At 41.1% G+C, this 17,378-nt stretch overlaps 1 pseudogene; it reads right to left on the bottom strand.

The window, feature by feature from the left end:
- Positions 1-428: 428 nt before the first annotated feature.
- Positions 429-1,723, bottom strand: LOC119281862 (annotated as a pseudogene).
- Between the last annotated feature and the right edge of the window lie 15,655 nt (positions 1,724-17,378).

The following is a 17,378-nucleotide window of genomic DNA, read 5'->3' on the forward strand; positions in this document are numbered from 1 at the left end:
TGAGCATTTTAATTGCTACTCAGAATTGAAGCATAATTGGACTGGACCAAGTGGCAAAAACCTTCAGAGTTTGGTAGAGGCAGAAGTCTACAGTTACTATAAAACTTAAATTGTTGCCTGCTAGTACTTGCTAGACCAGTAGCTGTATACCAACAAGATTTCCCATGGATATGCAAGGTTCTCAGTAGAAAGAGGAATAATTGATAGAAAGAGGGTTATCATCAAATGCCCCCTCAGTAGAAAGATGATCGGTATGCATCTTTTCAGAATCGAAATATGCACTACAGGCAAACCAAAGCGCTGGCACTTGCGACTGGCTAGGTATACATATTTGTTACTTCAATCTGTTCCGTAATTGAAATAAACTGAGGTTACTGTTCAGAACAAGTGAATCATCTTTTCGAAAGAAAAAAGCACACAAGTGAATATCATATGCGAACAACGAAGGCACGGAGCCTCTTGGAGCAGACCAAGGAGTGCAGGATCCAATACTGTAATGATCATTGATCGTGTGGCATTTACGCAATGGTGTACCGCAACAAAGCCCCCAGTTCCCAACAAAGTTCATAGGCGGAACTTCTGTAGCAAAACAGGAATAGTCCCTGATAACACGTTCTATCAATGCAATGATACGCAAGCTTTGCGTATTCATGAAAAAAAAGAATGTAGTTAACCGATCTAGCTTATCGAATCGCACAAACGGCTAGTAAATCGTTCTGTAAGTTGGTTATGCTGAAGGTTGAAATAATCATTCCAGAAGAGTTGAAATGCGCATTACAAGCAGAGCACACACACTTGCTAAGTTACATATCATGAGGTGACAAAGCTACTAGTAAGTTTTTCATGCAGAAACAGAAACCAACCTAAACTTGTGGTTCACATTTGGCCCATGTTGATGACAGACAAAAGTTCCAGAACATGTGGATCATGTGCGGAAGACACAAGGAAGGATCCTCTCACGGCAGAGTAAGTGGAAGTAGAAGGCCACCACGAACCCTAGGACGAACCCGACAACCACTCCGATACTGGACTCTTCGTTGATCCTGCGCAGCCTGATTGGTATCAGCCTCCATCTTTGACTCCTGGGGCACTCGTCCAATGGTGCACCACAAAGGTCCCGATTACCAGCAAAGTATAAAGGCGAGAAGTCCTGTGCAAAAGTGGGGATAGGCCCTGATAGTAAGTTTCCTGCAACATTGAATGAGGTTAACCGACCGAGCATGCTGAAGCGTTCTGGAATTTGACCTCTGAGTTGGTTATGCTGAAGGTTGAACGTGTTCAGGTATGCCAAATTTGCCATACTCTCTGGGATTTCACTTGAAAAGTTATTGTATGAGAGAATCAGAGATGTCACATACGGTATCTGCTGTGCGATACCAGAGGGAATGGGTCCTGAAAAGTTGTTATACGACAGGTCCAAGATGTTCAAGCTTGTGCAATTTTGAAGACCCTGAGGAAATGGGCCTTCAAGTCCTAGGTTGTCGAGTCGCAGAGAGAGAACCTTGTTCTCGTAGCCGTGCCAGCATTCCACACCAGTAAAGCTGCATATGTAACCGTTGGTGGCATATCCGAAGTTCCAAGAGGATTTGAGTATGCCCAAGGGATCAATCACTGATTGTTGCACAGACCTCAGGCACTAGATATCTTGTTCAGAACCAAAACACAACGATGATGAGCTGCTCAAGAGGAGAGACAAAAGGAGGAACTTGGTATCCTCAGCCATCACTCTGCCGGGCCAAAAGCCGCAACTTGTCAATTCCAACGCCAGCGCCACCTGACCAAAACATGTGTAAGAACACTTATAAACTCGGATTCAAATAAACAAGACCAAGACATGGATACACTACAAAGCAGCCTTCAGAAACGCAAATAATAAGACATGTTTACTTGCTTTGTTGATTTCATGTACAAATAGTTCTTGGACAAGATGATGTGTTTGGGAAAACTCACCAGTTGATGCAGCCAAAGCAGAGGCCACCGCCTGCAAAGATTGAACGGGAGCAACGCTTTTAAAACGGAGAATCCCTCCAATAGAGGACATAATATTTTTCCTGTTAAATTCTAAAGTCCTGTTGACGCTAGCACATTGCACCAAGGCAACAGAAATTCAGTCGGCCGGCCGGCCGGCCGGCAGGTAACGTAACAAGGAAATTAGTGCTGTGTTGGCTTAGAGAAGGTCTAGGTTTAGGGAGTTAACTATGTTAGGAGTTCAATCATATGGTGTAAGGTGATTTCCACAAACATGGAGGACGACGCATGGCGCACACACTCGTACAGCGCCTACTCAAGACCAGAATGACGGAGCTTCAAAATTGATGAAAAATCACCAGATGTGTCATGTGTCTCGACGGAAATGTAGACTCCCACTGAAATAATATTCTGTCTTAGGCTGCGCTTGGATTCGCTGTAACTAATTAGGAGGTGTTTATTTTACACTTGTATCTTATCGGCCGCTCAGCAATTTTCGGCTGGAAACCAGACAATGAGCCGAGACTTGTATTTTTTCAAGATGTATTTAAAGGGAACATGACAATCCAATCAGGGCCTTAATGAGATGTGCATGTTTTCAAATCTGAGATTTTATTTCTGGTGGACTGGAGGTATCCTCTTAATCATCCAACCACATGTTGATTCTCGAAAGCAGAGATATGTTGTAAGAACATAGAAAATAATTGGAATTCCCACGAAAGGAATTTATTACAAGATAAAGAAAACGAAAATATAGAAATATTTTGGAGGAAGACATGAAATAAGAGACAACTCACGAAATATCGAGGAACAATCATGGAAATTCATGAATATGGTGATTTGCATGAATGATCATGATTTTTATGATTTTTTTAATTATCCTTTTATGACAATGCTTCAGAATTTTTTAAGTACTAGTAGACCTCCTAATTTATGGGCACTGCTACGCGTCAACCGGAGGATAATGAAAAAATATCCCCCGCCTCGCTGACCATTGGATGGATACCCTAGATAGCCGCCCGATGTGTCCATGTGAGCAACCACCACTTTGCAACAAGAGTGATGTTACGGTATTTCTGCAACCGAGGACTTGTTGCAGGAAATTCCCGCAACAAAGCCCTTGTTACAGAAATTTATTGCAACAAAGACCTTGTTGCACAAAAATAATTTAAGGAGTTTTTTTTTATGAAACAGGGCCCTTTTGCAACATGCCCTTTGCTACAAAAACAAAACTGTATCCAATGCCTCGTCGCCTTCGTCCACTCCGCCATAGGAGCTTGCACACCATGCCGATTAACTTTGCGGGCTTTGCTACAACCTATAGGAGCTTGGGCGGCCAGGCGTTGCTGCAGGAACTTGGGCGGCCAGATCCGGCGAGGAGGTCGGCGGGGCCGGCGTTCATGGTGGAGGTAGCCGACCATGGCGACGCTCGTGTTGGACCATGCTGTAACGACATCGATTCCCATGTCGACAACATAGATTCCCATGGCTGGCTGCCTCCTTATCCATTCGCGGGAGAGAGATATAAGAGGAAAGGAAGAAAACCAATCTTTGCAGAGATAGTGCTAAGTGGGCCCCACATAGGACACGCGTCACACGTATGAGACGGCGGATGCTCGCGAGTGATCCGCCGGCTGAAGGATAGAGTTTCCCCTAATTTATTCGTTCATATTTCAAATTCTGAGATGTTATTGTAACTTTTCTAGAACATTTCTGGTGTTTTCTTCATGTTTTCTCTTACTTCACCCTAACTTCTTTATAATTGTTTTTTATTTCCATGATTTGTTCATTTTAAATGATTAAAGTTTCACGAGTGCGTAACCACAGACACATGATCAGCCATGCCACTTTTTGTAAGGTTGGTGGTAAATCTGCTATCACAAGTTATGGTTCAAATTTATTTGTTTTGAAAACTGGAGACCAAGTAGACAAAGCTTAATCAATAGTGGAGGGACCAAATTGACAAAAAAAACTGTACATTACCATTTTCCATTGATGCCGGTCTTAGTAAAGCATGAACAAGATCACATAAATCCTCATCAGTTCCCTCAAGCCCTGGAGCCATTTTCACAAAGTTTTCTTGTTTGAATCCAAGAGAGATTTTCAATAAACACCAGAATTTACACAAGCTCATCCTTTTGGACACGCATATGAGTTGTTTTCCGACACTGTTACCACCCAATGATGAACAGACCAACAAAGGCAGCAGCTGCATTCTCCTGCTAGTTCATTCTGCACATCCTTTTTTTTGCGAGACATTGTGCACATCCTTGGCATCCCTGGCTGACAAGCCGTCGACATAGATGCATGGATCATTTCCATCAGTCCATCACGAACCCCATCCATGCATCTGGCTCTCCACAATGACAGAAAACATGAAGAACTGGGATGTCTGCTCTCTTACTAGGCAGAAAACATGAAGGGCATTATTCTGATTCTGCCACACCTATAAAATATCAAGTTTGCTCCTGTATATTTTCTTAATACAGCTGATCAAATTTGATATGTTCTGTTACTGTGAAGGGAGTTCATTTTCCTCGAGAAAAATGATTCAGGAGAGTGAACACACAAATATAATTTTGTGTCTCTCTTTTCAAACCTCGAGAAGAGTACATAAATCATTACAAATTTATAACCGTGATTCTGTGCACCATTCTTTCCTTCGAGATAATGCCTTGCACCATTTGCACTACAAGCGAAGGAAAAACACGGGACTTGCTAGGGTACCAGGTATACATGTTGGTGAACTGTTACTGCAGGGGAGGGAACTGAAGTTGCTGTTGGAACTGCCCATTTGGCATCCCGATGACAAACAAAGTTCCAGAACAATCGGGTCATACTATGCGGACGACATAGGCACGGAGCCTCTCAGAGAAGACGAAGCCATGGAGGCGGCAGAGCCGGCCGCTGCCCGGCAACGCCCCGAAGCAAGCGGAGCCGCCGCCGCCGAGGTGTCGAGGCCATGAAGCCAACGCCGCCGTCTGCTCAGTTGATTGACTTGCATGCATTGCTCGGTACTGTTGCTGGATGTTCCCGTCTACTTGTCTTGCCTTGCACTAGTTACTAGTTTCAATTGGAACCAGGAGAGAAGCGATGGCAGTAAAGAAGGCAAATGCCATCTTGAGATGTAATTGATGTGAATCAAGAGTGCAATGCAGTGAATAGTGTGACTGACTTTAAATTTCATATTGTAATGTGATTTGAGAGTGGAGTTGAGTGAATAGTTTGACTGAATGCAATATTCAGGGTTGTATACTGATAGAAATTGGGATTGCTAAAAAAATATTGAATGTGACCTTGCATACAGAACCTATAGGTGCATTGAACAAAAGAGATGCCAAACTGGACAGTAAATCTCTTGAGGGAATGGCTAGAGATTGAGCATTTTAATTGCTACTTGTACACGAGCATAATTGGACTAAACTAAATGGAAAAATCTTGCCTAGAACTGAACTCAATGCCAATTGTTGCTCAGAATTGAAGCTGCCAACTAATGCTCAGAACTAAATGGCAAAATGACAATTGTACTTCACCATGACCTCGTGAAAAGATCATCTGTAATTGGTCCCTGAAAATTGAATAAAAAGTAATATTACCAGACAAGCAAGATTTTGCTATCTCTTGTTGGATCATCTCTAGATTTCTAAACTATACAAGCAAGAATTTTGTAAGTACTAGTAGACCTCCTAATTTATGGGTAGTGCTACGCGCCAACCGGCGGATAATGAAAAAATATCCGCCGCCTCACTGACCAGTGGATGGATACCCTAAATAGCCGTCCGATGTGTCCACGTGAGCAACCACCACTTTGCAACAAGAGTGATGTTGCGGTATTTCTGCAACAGAGGTCTTGTGTTAGGAAATTCCCGCAACAGAGGTCTTGTTGTAGAAAATTCCCGCAACAAAGCCCTTGTTACAGAAATTTATTACAACAAAGACCTTGTTACAGAAAAATTATTTGAGGAGTTTTTTATGAAACAGGGTCCTTTTGCAACATGCCCTTTGCTGCAAAAACAAAACTGCATCAAATGCCTCGTCGCCTTCATCCACTCCGCCATAGCAGCTCGCACGCCATGCCGATTGACTCTGCGGGCGTTGCTACAACCTATAGGAGCTTGGGCGTCCAAGCGTTGCTGCACAAACTTGGGCGGCCAGATCTGGCGAGGAGGTCGGTGATACGTCTCCAACGTATCTATAATTTATGAAGCATTCATGCTATTTTATTATCTGTTTTGAATGATTATGAGCTTTATTATACACTTTTATATTACTTTTGGGACTAAACTATTAACCGGAGGCCCAGCCCATATTGCTGTTTTATTGCCTGTTTCAGTATTTCGAAGAAAAGGAATATCAAACAGAGTCCAAACGGAATGAAACCTTCGGCAACGTGATTTTTTTTGGAAGAATATGATCCTGGAGACTTGGAGTTCACGTCAGAAGATCCTCGAGGAGGCCAGGAGATAGGAGGGCGCGCCCACCCCTCCTGGGCGCGCCCCCTGTCTCGTGGGCCCCTCGAGCACCCCCGACCGACTTCTTTCGCCTATATAGTCCCACGTACCCTAAAAACATAAAGGGAGAAGATAGATCGGGAGTTCCGCCGCCGCAAGCCTTTGTAGCCATCAAAAACCTCTCGGGAGCCCGTTCCGGCACCCTGCCGGAGGGGGGATCCCATCATCGGTGGCCATCTTCATCATCCCGGCGCTCTCCATGACGAGGAGGGAGTAGTTCACCCTCGGGGCTGAGGGTATGTACCAGTAGCTATGTGTTTGATCTCTCTCTCTCTCTCGTGTTCTCTCTCGTGTTCCCTCTATGGCACGATCTTGATGTATCCTGAGCTTTGCTATTATAGTTGGATCTTATGATGTCCCCCCTTCTACTCTCTTGTGATTAATTGAGTTTTCCTCTTGAAGTTATCTTATCAGATTGAGTCTTTAATGATTTGAGAACACTTGATGTATGTCTTGTCGTTCTTATTTGTGGTGACAATGGGATATCATGTGCCACTTGATGTATGTTTTAGTGACCAACTTGCGGGTTCCACCCATGAACCTATGCATAAGGGTTGGCACACGTTTTCGTCTTTGACTCTCCGGTAGAAACTTTGGGGCACTCTTTGAAGTACTTTGTGTTGGTTGAATAGATGAATCTGAGATTGTGTGATGCATATCGTATAATCATGCCCACAGATACTTGAGGTGACAATGGAGTATCTAGGTGACACTAGGGTTTTGGTTGATTTGTGTCTTAAGGTGTTATTCTAGTACGAACTCTTGAATATATTGATTCGAAAGAATAACTTTGAGGTGGTTTTGTACCCTACCATAATCTCTTCGTTTGTTCTCCGCTATTAGTGGCTTTGGAGTGACTCTTTATTGCATGTTGACGGATTGTTATATGATCTATCTATGTTATTATTGTTGAGAGAACTTGCACTAGTGAAAGTATGAACCTTAGGCCTTGTTTCCTACCATTGCAATACCGTTTACGCTCACTTTTACCACTTGTTACCTTACTGTTTTTATAATTTCAGATTACAAATACCTATATCTACCATCCATATTGCACTTGTATCACTATCTCTTCGCCGAACTAGTGCACCTATACAATTTACCATTGTATTGGGTGTGTTGGGGACACAAGAGACTCTTTGTTATTTGGTTGCAGGGTTGTTTGAGAGAGACTATCTTCATCCTACGCCTCCCACGGATTGATAAACCTTAGGTCATCCACTTGAGGGAAATTTGCTACTGTCCTACAAACCTGTGCACTTGCAGGCCCATCAACGTCTACAAGAAGAAGGTTGTGTAGTAGACATCAAGCTCTTTTCTGGCGCCGTTGCCGGGGAGGTGAGTGCTTGAAGGTATATCTTTAGATCTTGCAATCGAGTCTTTTAGTTTCTTGTTTTATCACTAGTTTAGTCTATAAAAGAAAACTAAAAAAATGGAATTGAGTTTGTCTCATACGCTTCATCTTTTTAATATCTTTCGTGAAAATGATGGAAAGGAAAATTGTGCTCAAGTGCTAGAAGAAGAAGTCTATAAAATGTTTTGCATGAAATCTTTGAATGATGAGCATGATTGCAATGTTGTTAGTATGAATTCCTTGAATATCCATGATGCTAATGATATGCAAAGCCACAAGCTTGGGGATGTTATGTTTGATGAAGATGATATTTTTTGTCCCCAAAGTTTTGATGAGAATATTTATTATGATGAAAGCATGCCTCCTATTTATGATGATTATATTGATGAAAGTGGGTTTGGAAGAGTGTCAACTTTAGGTAGTATTGATCCCACTATTTTGTAGGATATTGAATCTTATTGTGATGAACATGAAAGTGGATTTGGAAGAGTGTCAACTTTATTTAGTGATGATTCCACTATTTCGGAAGATGTTCCAATTGATTATGAGAACAAAGTTGCTATCTATGATGATTATTGTGATGAATCGTATGCTATTAAGAATAATGATAACCATGAAACTTGTCATCATGATTTTAGTTTTCAATTGGATTATGCCTCACATGATAGTTATTTTGTTGAGTTTGCTCCCACTATTATTCATGAGAAGAAATTTGCTTATGTGGAGAGTAGTAAATTTTCTATGCAAGTAGATCATGAAAAGAATGCTTTATGTGCCGGTTATATTGTTGAATTCATTCATGATGCTACTGAACATTATTATGAGAGAGGATCATATGCTTCTACATATTGCAATAATATTAAGTTTCCTCTCTATGTGTTGAAATTCTTGAAGCTATGCTTGTTTTATCTTCCTATGCTAGTTGATTATTGTTCCCATAAGTTGTTTTCTCACAAAATCCCTATGAATAGGAAGTGGGTTAGACTTAAATGTGCTAGTCATATTCTTCATGATGCTCTCTTTATGTTTCAATTCTTATCTTTTATGCGAGCATCATTGAAATCATCATGCCTAGCTAGGGGCGTTAAACGATAGCGCTTGTTGGGAGGCAACCCAACTTTATTTTTGTTTCTTACCTTTTGTTCCTGTTTAGTAATAAATAATTCATCTAGACTCTGGTTAGATGTGGTTTCATGTCTTAATTAGTGTTTGTGCCAAGTAGGACCTTTGGGAAGACTTGGATGAAGTCTTTATGATCATGCTGTAAAAAAACAGAAACTTTGCGCTCACAATATTAGCTGCCATTTTTTACTGGAGAGTGATTTTAGGTTGATTATTTTTGCAGATGATTAATAGAAAAATTCCTCAGGTCCAACAATTTAATTCAGAATTTTTGGAGTTCCATAAGTATGCGTTTGATACAGATTACTACAGACTGTTCTGTTTTTGACAGATTCTGTTTTCTATGTGTTGTTTGCTTATTTTGATGAATCTATGAGTAGTATCGGAGTGTATGAACCATATATAAGTTAGAATAAAGTAGATATTACACCAATATAAATAAATAATGAGTTCATTACAGTACCTTAAAGTGGTGGTTTGTTTTCTTATACTGACGGAGCTTACGAGTTTTGTTTATGAGTTTCGTGTTGTGAAGTTTTCAAGTTTTGGGTAAAGATTCGATGAAATATGGAATAAGGAGTGGTAAGAGCCTAAGCTTGGGGATTCCCAAGGCACTCCAAGGTAATATTTAAGGACAACCAAGAGCCTAAGCTTGGGGATGCCCCGGAAGGCATCCCCTCTTTCATCTTCGTTCATCGGTAACTTTACTTGGAGCTATATTTTTATTCACCACATGACATGGGTTTTGCTTGGAGTGTCATTTTATTTTGTTAGTATTTGCTTTCTGTTATTTATAATAATGTTTTGCATCTTTATTTTCAATAAAAATGTCAAGGATAGCCTTTACCATGCTTATTTTGCTAGTATACATGTTGCTGTTTCAAAACAGAAAGTTTACGGTGTTGCAAAAATTCCCTAGAAAAGTCAGAGAGTGATATAATGCTGAATCTTTTTGCATAATGAGATCTGATAAATCTTCTACAGCGTAGTATTTTTGTTATAATTTTTGGAGTTAGGGGAGTATGATGAATCTTGCATTCTTTACAGACTATACTGTTTTGGCAGATTGCTGTTATGTTTGCATTGTTTGCATATGCTTGCTTATTTAATGATTCTATTTGAGGATAGGAGTATTAAATATGCGGAGACATTTAGTATGCAATGTTGAATAATAATCTTAGTGATTTGTTACAGTAGAAGATGATAAGGTTTTTGCATTAGTTTATACTAACTTATCTCACGAGTTCTTGTTGAGTTTGTTGTGGATGAAGTTTTTGAGATTTAGGAAACCGAGGTATAAAAGCAATTAAGGAGACACAAAAGCTCAAGATTGGGGATGCCCAAGACACCCCAAGATAATATTCCAAGAAGTCTCAAGCATCTAACCTTGGGGATGCCCCGGTAGGCATCCCACCTTTCTTCTTCAACAACTATCGGTTAGTATCGGTTGGACCTAAGTTTTTGCTTCTTCACATGAGTTGTGCTATCCTTGCAATGCCATTTTATTTTGTTTTGCTTGCTGTTTGAATAAAATACCAAGATCTGAAATTTTTTAATGAGAGAGAGAGTCTTCACATAGTTACATAATTATTTAACTACTCATTGATCTTCACTTATATCTTGTTGGAGTAGTTTGTCATTTACTCGTGTGCTTCACTTATATCCTATGAGTAAATGGTTGAATGAATTGAATGTCATAAATATGAAATTATTTATGTTTCATTTGCTTATCCCGTGGGGAGTAATGACTTCACATCTAAGAAGTAGAGGTTGTAAATTTATTGACGGTTAGCAAGCATTGTATTGGTCATTTAAACAATTCATGAAAGAATATTGAAGGAAGAGAGATTTCACATATAAATATATTATCATAGACATATTTTAGAATTGTGAGCACTCATTTAGTATGACATGCTAAAGAGTTGATGTTGGACAAGGAATACAACATAATGGGTTATGTTTTCTCACATCTCAGTTAAAGTATATTGTCATGGATCATTCAAACATGTTGAGCTTGCCTTTCCCCCTCATGCTAGTCAAAAATTCCTAGCACCAAGTAGAGATACTACTTGTGCTTCCAGATATCCTTAAATCCAGTTTTGCCATGAGAGTCCACCATACCTACCTATGGATTGAGTAAGATCCTTCAAGTAAGTTGTCATCGGTGCAAGCAATACAAATTGCTCTCTAAATATGCATGACTTATTAGTGCGGAGAAAATAAGCTTTGTACGATCTTGTTATGGAAGCAATAAAAGCGATGGACTGCATAATAAAGTTCCATATACAAGGGGCAATATAAAGTGATGTTCTTTCGCATTAAGATTTTGTGTATCCAACCCTAAAAGCGCATGGCAACCTTTGCTTCCCTCTGCGAAGGGCCTATCATTTACTTTATGTCATTTACTTTATGAAGAGTCAAGGTGATCTTCACCTTTCCCTTTTTCATTTTATCCTTTGGCAAGCACTTTGTGTTAGGGTGATCCTGATATATATATCCAATTGAATGTAAGTTAGCATGAAGTATTATTGTTGACATCACCCAAAGATGAATACGTTTGGAGGCAACATTATAAGCCCCTATCTTTCTCTATGTCTGATTAAGACTCCATAACCACAAGTATTGCGTGAGTGTTAGCAATTGTAGAAGACTATATGATAGTTGAGTATGTGGAGTTTGCTAAATCAAAGCTCTGACATAGACCCTTCCTGAAAATAAGATGAATTGCAATTGTTTGATGACTAAGAATGAAGTTTGCTAGTTTTCAAGAAAGTTTATGGTCTATGCTTTAACATGTGAATAGCTTGTTACTTGATTATTAAAAGTTGTATGAGATGAACTACTGTTATGACATATAAACATGCTAGAAAAGGTGATTGAAATTATCATTGATCAAATTTGTGCATCTGCTAGCATTCACACTTCATAAATTCTTTCTTTTATCATTTACCTACTCGAGGAAAAGCAGGAATTAAGCTTGGGGATGCTAATACGCTTCCAATGTATCTATAATTTATGAAGCATTCATGCTATTTTATTATTTGTTTTGAATGATTCTGGGCTTTATTATACACTTTTATATGACTTTGGGACTAACCTATTAACCGGAGGCCCAACCCATATTGCTGTTTTATTGCCTGTTTCAGTATTTCGAAGAAAAGAAATATCAAACGGAGTCCAAACAGAATGAAACCTTCGGCAGCGTGATTTTTTGGAAGAATATGATCCTGGAGACTTGGAGTTCACGTCAGAAGATCCTCGAGGAGGCCAGGAGATAGGAGGGCGCGCCCACCCCTCCTGGGCGTGCCCCTGTCTCGTGGGCCCCTTGAGCACCCCCCGACCAATTTCTTTCGCCTATATAGTCCCACGTACCCTAAAAACATAAAGGGCGAAGGTAGATGGGGAGTTCCGCTGCCGCAAGCCTTTGTAGCCACCAAAAACCTCTCGGGAGCCCGTTCCGGCACCCTGCCAGAGGGGGGATCCCATCACCGGTGGCCATCTTCATCATCCCGGCGCTCTCCATGACGAGGAGGGAGTAGTTCACCCTCGGGGCTGAGGGTATGTACCAGTAGCTATGTGTTTGATCTCTCTCTCTCTCTCTCTCATGTTCTCTGTCGTGTTCCCTCTATGGCACGATCTTGATGTATCCCGAGCTTTGCTATTATAGTTGGATCTTATGATGCCCCCCCTCTACTCTCTTGTGATGAATTGAGTTTTCCTCTTGTAAGTTATCTTATCGGATTGAGTCTTTAATGATTTGAGAAAACTTGATGTATGTCTTGCCGTGCTTATCTGTGGTGACAATGGGATATCATGTGCCACTTGATGTATGTTTTGGTGACCAACTTGCGGGTTCCGCCCATGAACCTATGCATAAGGGTTGGCACACGTTTTCGGCTTGACTCTCCGGTAGAAACTTTGGGGCACTCTTTGAAATACTTTGTGTTGGTTGAATAGATGAATCTGAGATAGTGTGATGCATATCGTATAATCATGCCCACGAATACTTGAGGTGAGAATGGAGTATCTAGGTGACATTAGGGTTTTGGTTGATTTGTGTCTTAAGGTGTTATTCTAGCACGAACTCTTGAATAGATTGATCCGAAAGAATAACTTTGAGGTGGTTTCGTACCCTACCATAATCTCTTCGTTTGTTCTCCGCTATTAGTGGCTTTGGAGTGACTGTTTGTTGCATGTTGAGGGATTGTTATATGATCTATCTAGGTTATTATTGTTGAGAGAACTTGCACTAGTGAAAGTATGAACCTTAGGCCTTGTTTCCTACCATTGCAATACCGTTTACTCTCACTTTTACCACTTGTTACCTTGCTGTTTTTATAATTTCAGATTAGAAATACCTATATCTACCATTCATATTGCACTTGTATCACTATCTCTTCGCCGAACTAGTGCACCTATACAATTTACCATTGTATTGGGTGTGTTGGGGACACAAGAGACTCGCTGTTATTTGGTTGCAGGGTTGTTTGAGAGAGACCATCTTCATCCTACGTCTCCCACGGATTGATAAACCTTAGGTCATCCACTTGAAGGGAATTTGCTACTGTCCTACAAACCTGTGCACTTGCAGGCCCAACAACGTCTATAAGAAGAAGGTTGTGTAGTAGACATCAGTCGGCGGCGGCCGGTGTTCATGGTGGAGGTAGCCGATCACGGCGGCGCTCGTGCTGGATCATGCTGTAATGGCAACGATTCCCATGTCGACAACATAGATTCCCATGGCTGGCTGCCTCCTTATCCATTCGTGGGAGAGAGATAGAAGAAGAAAAGAAGAAAACCAATCGTTGCAGAGATGGTGCTAAGTGGGCCCCACATAGGACACGCGTCACACGTATGAGACGGGGGATGCTCGTGAGTGATCCGCCTGCTGAAGGATAGATTTCCCCCTAATTTATTCGTTCATATTTCAAATTCTGAGATGTTATTGTAACTTTTCTAGAACATTTTTGGTGTTTTCTTCATGTTTTCTCTTACTTCACCCTAACTTCTTTATAATTGTTTTTTATTTCCATGATTTGTTCATTTTAAATGATTAAAGTTTCACGAGTGCGTAACCACAGCCATATGATCAGCCATACCACTTTTTGTAAGGTTGGTGGTAAATCTGCTATCACAAGTTATAGTTCAAATTTATTTGTTTTGAAAACTGGAGACCAAATTGACAAAGCTTAATCAACAGTGGAGGGACCAAATTGACAAAAAAACTGTACATTACCATTTCCCATTGATGCCGGTCTTAGTAAAGCATGAACAAGATCACATAAATCCTCATCAGTTCCCTCAAGCCCTCGAGCCATTTTCACAAAGTTTTCTTGTTTGAATCCAAGAGAGATTTTCAATAAACACCAGAATTTACACAAGCTCCTCCTTTTGGACACGCATATGAGTTGTTTTCCGACACTGTTACCACCCAATGATGAACAGACCAACAAAGGCGGCAGCTGCATTCTCCGGCTAGTTCATTGTGCACATCCTTTTTTTGCGAGACATTGTGCACATCCTTGGCAGCCCTGGCTGACGAGCCGTCGACATAGATGCATGGATCATTTCCATCAGTCCATCGCGAACCCCATCCATGCATCTGGCTCTCCGCAATGACAGAAAACATGAAGAACTGGGATGTCTACTCTCTTACTAGGCAGAAAACATGAAGGGCATTATTCTGATTCTGCCACACCTATAAAATATCAAGTTTGCTCCTGTATATTTTCTTAATACAGCTGATCAAATTTGATATGTTCTGTTGCTGTGAAGGGAGTTCATTTTCCTCGAGAAAAATGATTCAGGAGAGTGAACACACAAATATAATTCCGTGTCTCTCTTTTCAAACCTCGAGAACAGTACATAAATCATTACAAATTTATAACCGTGATTCTATGCACCATTCTTTCCATTGAGATAATGCCTTGCACCATTTGCACTACAAGCGAAGGAAAAACACGGGACTTGCTAGGGTACCAGGTATACATGTTGGTGAACTGTTACTGAAGGGGAGGGAACTTAAGTTGGTGTTGGATCTGCCTATTTGGCATCCGGATGACAAACAAAGTTCCAGAACAATCGGGTCATACTATGCGGACGACATAGGCACGGAGCCTCTCAGAGAAGACGAAGCCATGGAGGCGGCGGAGCCGGCCGCTGCCCGGCAACGCCCCGGAGCAAGCGTCGTCGCCGCCGCGGAGGTGTCAAGGCTACGAAGCCAACGTCGCCGTCTGCTCAGTTGATTGACTTGCATGCATTGCTCGGTACTGTTGCTGGATGTTCCCGTCTACTTGTCTTGCCTTGCACTAGTTACTAGTTTCAGTTGGAACCTGGAGAGAAGCGACGACAGTAAAGAAGGCAAATGCCATCTTAAGATGTAATGGATGTGAATCAAGAGTGCAATGCAGTGAATAGTGTGACTGACTTTAAGATTGTAATGTGATTTGAGAGTGGAGTTGAGTGAATAGTTTGACTGAATGCAATATTCAGGGTTGTATACTGATAGAAATTGGGATTGCTAAAAAAATATTGAATGTGACCTTGCATACAGAACCTATAGGTGCATTGAACAAAAGAGATGGCAAACCGGATAGTAAATCTCTTGAAGGAATGGCTAGAGATTGAGCATTTTAATTGCTACTTGTACATGAGCATAATTGGACTAAACTAAATGGAAAAATCTTGCCTAGAACTGAACTCAATGCCAATTGTTGCTCAGAATTGAAGATACCAACTAATGCTGAGAACTAAATGGCAAAATGACAATAGTACTTCACCACGACCCAATGAAAAGATTATGTAATTGGTCCCTGAAAATTGAATAAAAAGTAATATTACCAGACAAGCAAGATTTTGCTATCTCTTGTTGGATCATCTCTAGATTTCTAAACTATACAAGCAAGAATTTTGTAAGTACTAGTAGACCTCCTAATTTATGGGCAGTGCTACGCGCCAACTGGCGGATAATGAAAAAATATCCGCCGCCTCGCTGACTAGTGGATGGATACCCTAAATAGCCGTCCGATGTGTCCACGTGAGCAACCACCACTTTGCAACAAGAGTGATGTTGCGGTATTTCTGCAACAGAGGTCTTGTTGCAGGAAATTCCCGCAACATAGGTCTTGTTGCAGAAAATTCCCGCAACAAAGCCCTTGTTACAGAAATTTATTGCAACAAAGACCTTGTTGCAGAAAAATTATTTGAGGAGTTTTTTTATGAAACAGGGCCCTTTTGCAACATGCCTTTTGCTGCAAAAACAAAACTGCATCAAATGCCTCGTCGCCTTCGTCCACTCTGCCATAGCAGCTTGCATGCCATGCCGTTTGACTCTACGGGCGTTGCTACAACCTATAGGAGCTTGGGCGGCCAGGCGTTGCTGCACAAACTTGGGCGGCCAGATCTAGCAAGGAGGTCGGCGGCGGCCGTTGTTCATGGTGGAGGTAGCCGATCACAGCGGCGCTCGTGCTAGACCATGCTGTAATGGCAACGATTCCCATGTCAACAACATAGATTCCCATGGCTGGCTGCCGCCTTATCCATTCGTGGGAGAGAGATAGAAGAAGAAAGGAAGAAAACCAATCGTTGCAGAGATGGTGCTAAGTGGGCCCCACACAGGACACGCGTCACACGTATGAGACGGGGGATGCTCGTGAGTGATCCGCCGGCAGAAGGATAGAGTTTCCCCTAATTTATTCGTTCATATTTCAAATCCTGAGATGTTACTGTAACTTTTCTAGAACATTTGTGGTGTTTTCTTCATGTTTTCTCTTACTTCACCCCAACTTCTTATAATTGTTTTTATTTCCATGATTTGTTCATTTTAAATGATTAAAGTGTCACAAGTGTGTAACCACTGCCACATGATCAGCCATGCCACTTTTTGTAAGGTTGGGAGTAAATCTGCTATCACAAGTTATGGTTCAAATTTATTTGTTTTGAAAACTGGCGACTAAACCAAAGCTTAATCAATAGTGGAGGGACCAAATTGACAAAAAAAACTGTACATTACCATTTCCCATTGGTACCGGGCTTAGTAAAGCACTAGATGGTGACACGCGCTTTGCCGCACCGTTTCTTGGTTGTGAGTTAATTTTTTGTGGCTATTACGTTTAAAGATGAGCACTTTTATACCAAAAAACGAAGAACCAAACCGAACTGATTTGAGAGGTATTCTGGTTTACTTGGTTTATGGTGTTCGGATTGATGTTTCTGTCGCTAGTTGTTTGTGTCTTGGTATATTGCCAGTTTTCATTCTACATAAACCAAATTGATCATCAAACCATTTACACAAAAATAGACCTCTCTTTTCTTTAACTTCTCTACTTTGTGCATGTGCAGGCATACTCCTAGACCCATGTACGTCGCACGCCCCATGCACCGAGTTCACTCGTCCTTCTTGAAAGATCAAGGATGTCGCCTAG

Source organism: Triticum dicoccoides, chromosome 3B, assembly GCF_002162155.2.
Source record: "Triticum dicoccoides isolate Atlit2015 ecotype Zavitan chromosome 3B, WEW_v2.0, whole genome shotgun sequence".
NCBI lineage: Eukaryota > Viridiplantae > Streptophyta > Magnoliopsida > Poales > Poaceae > Triticum > Triticum dicoccoides.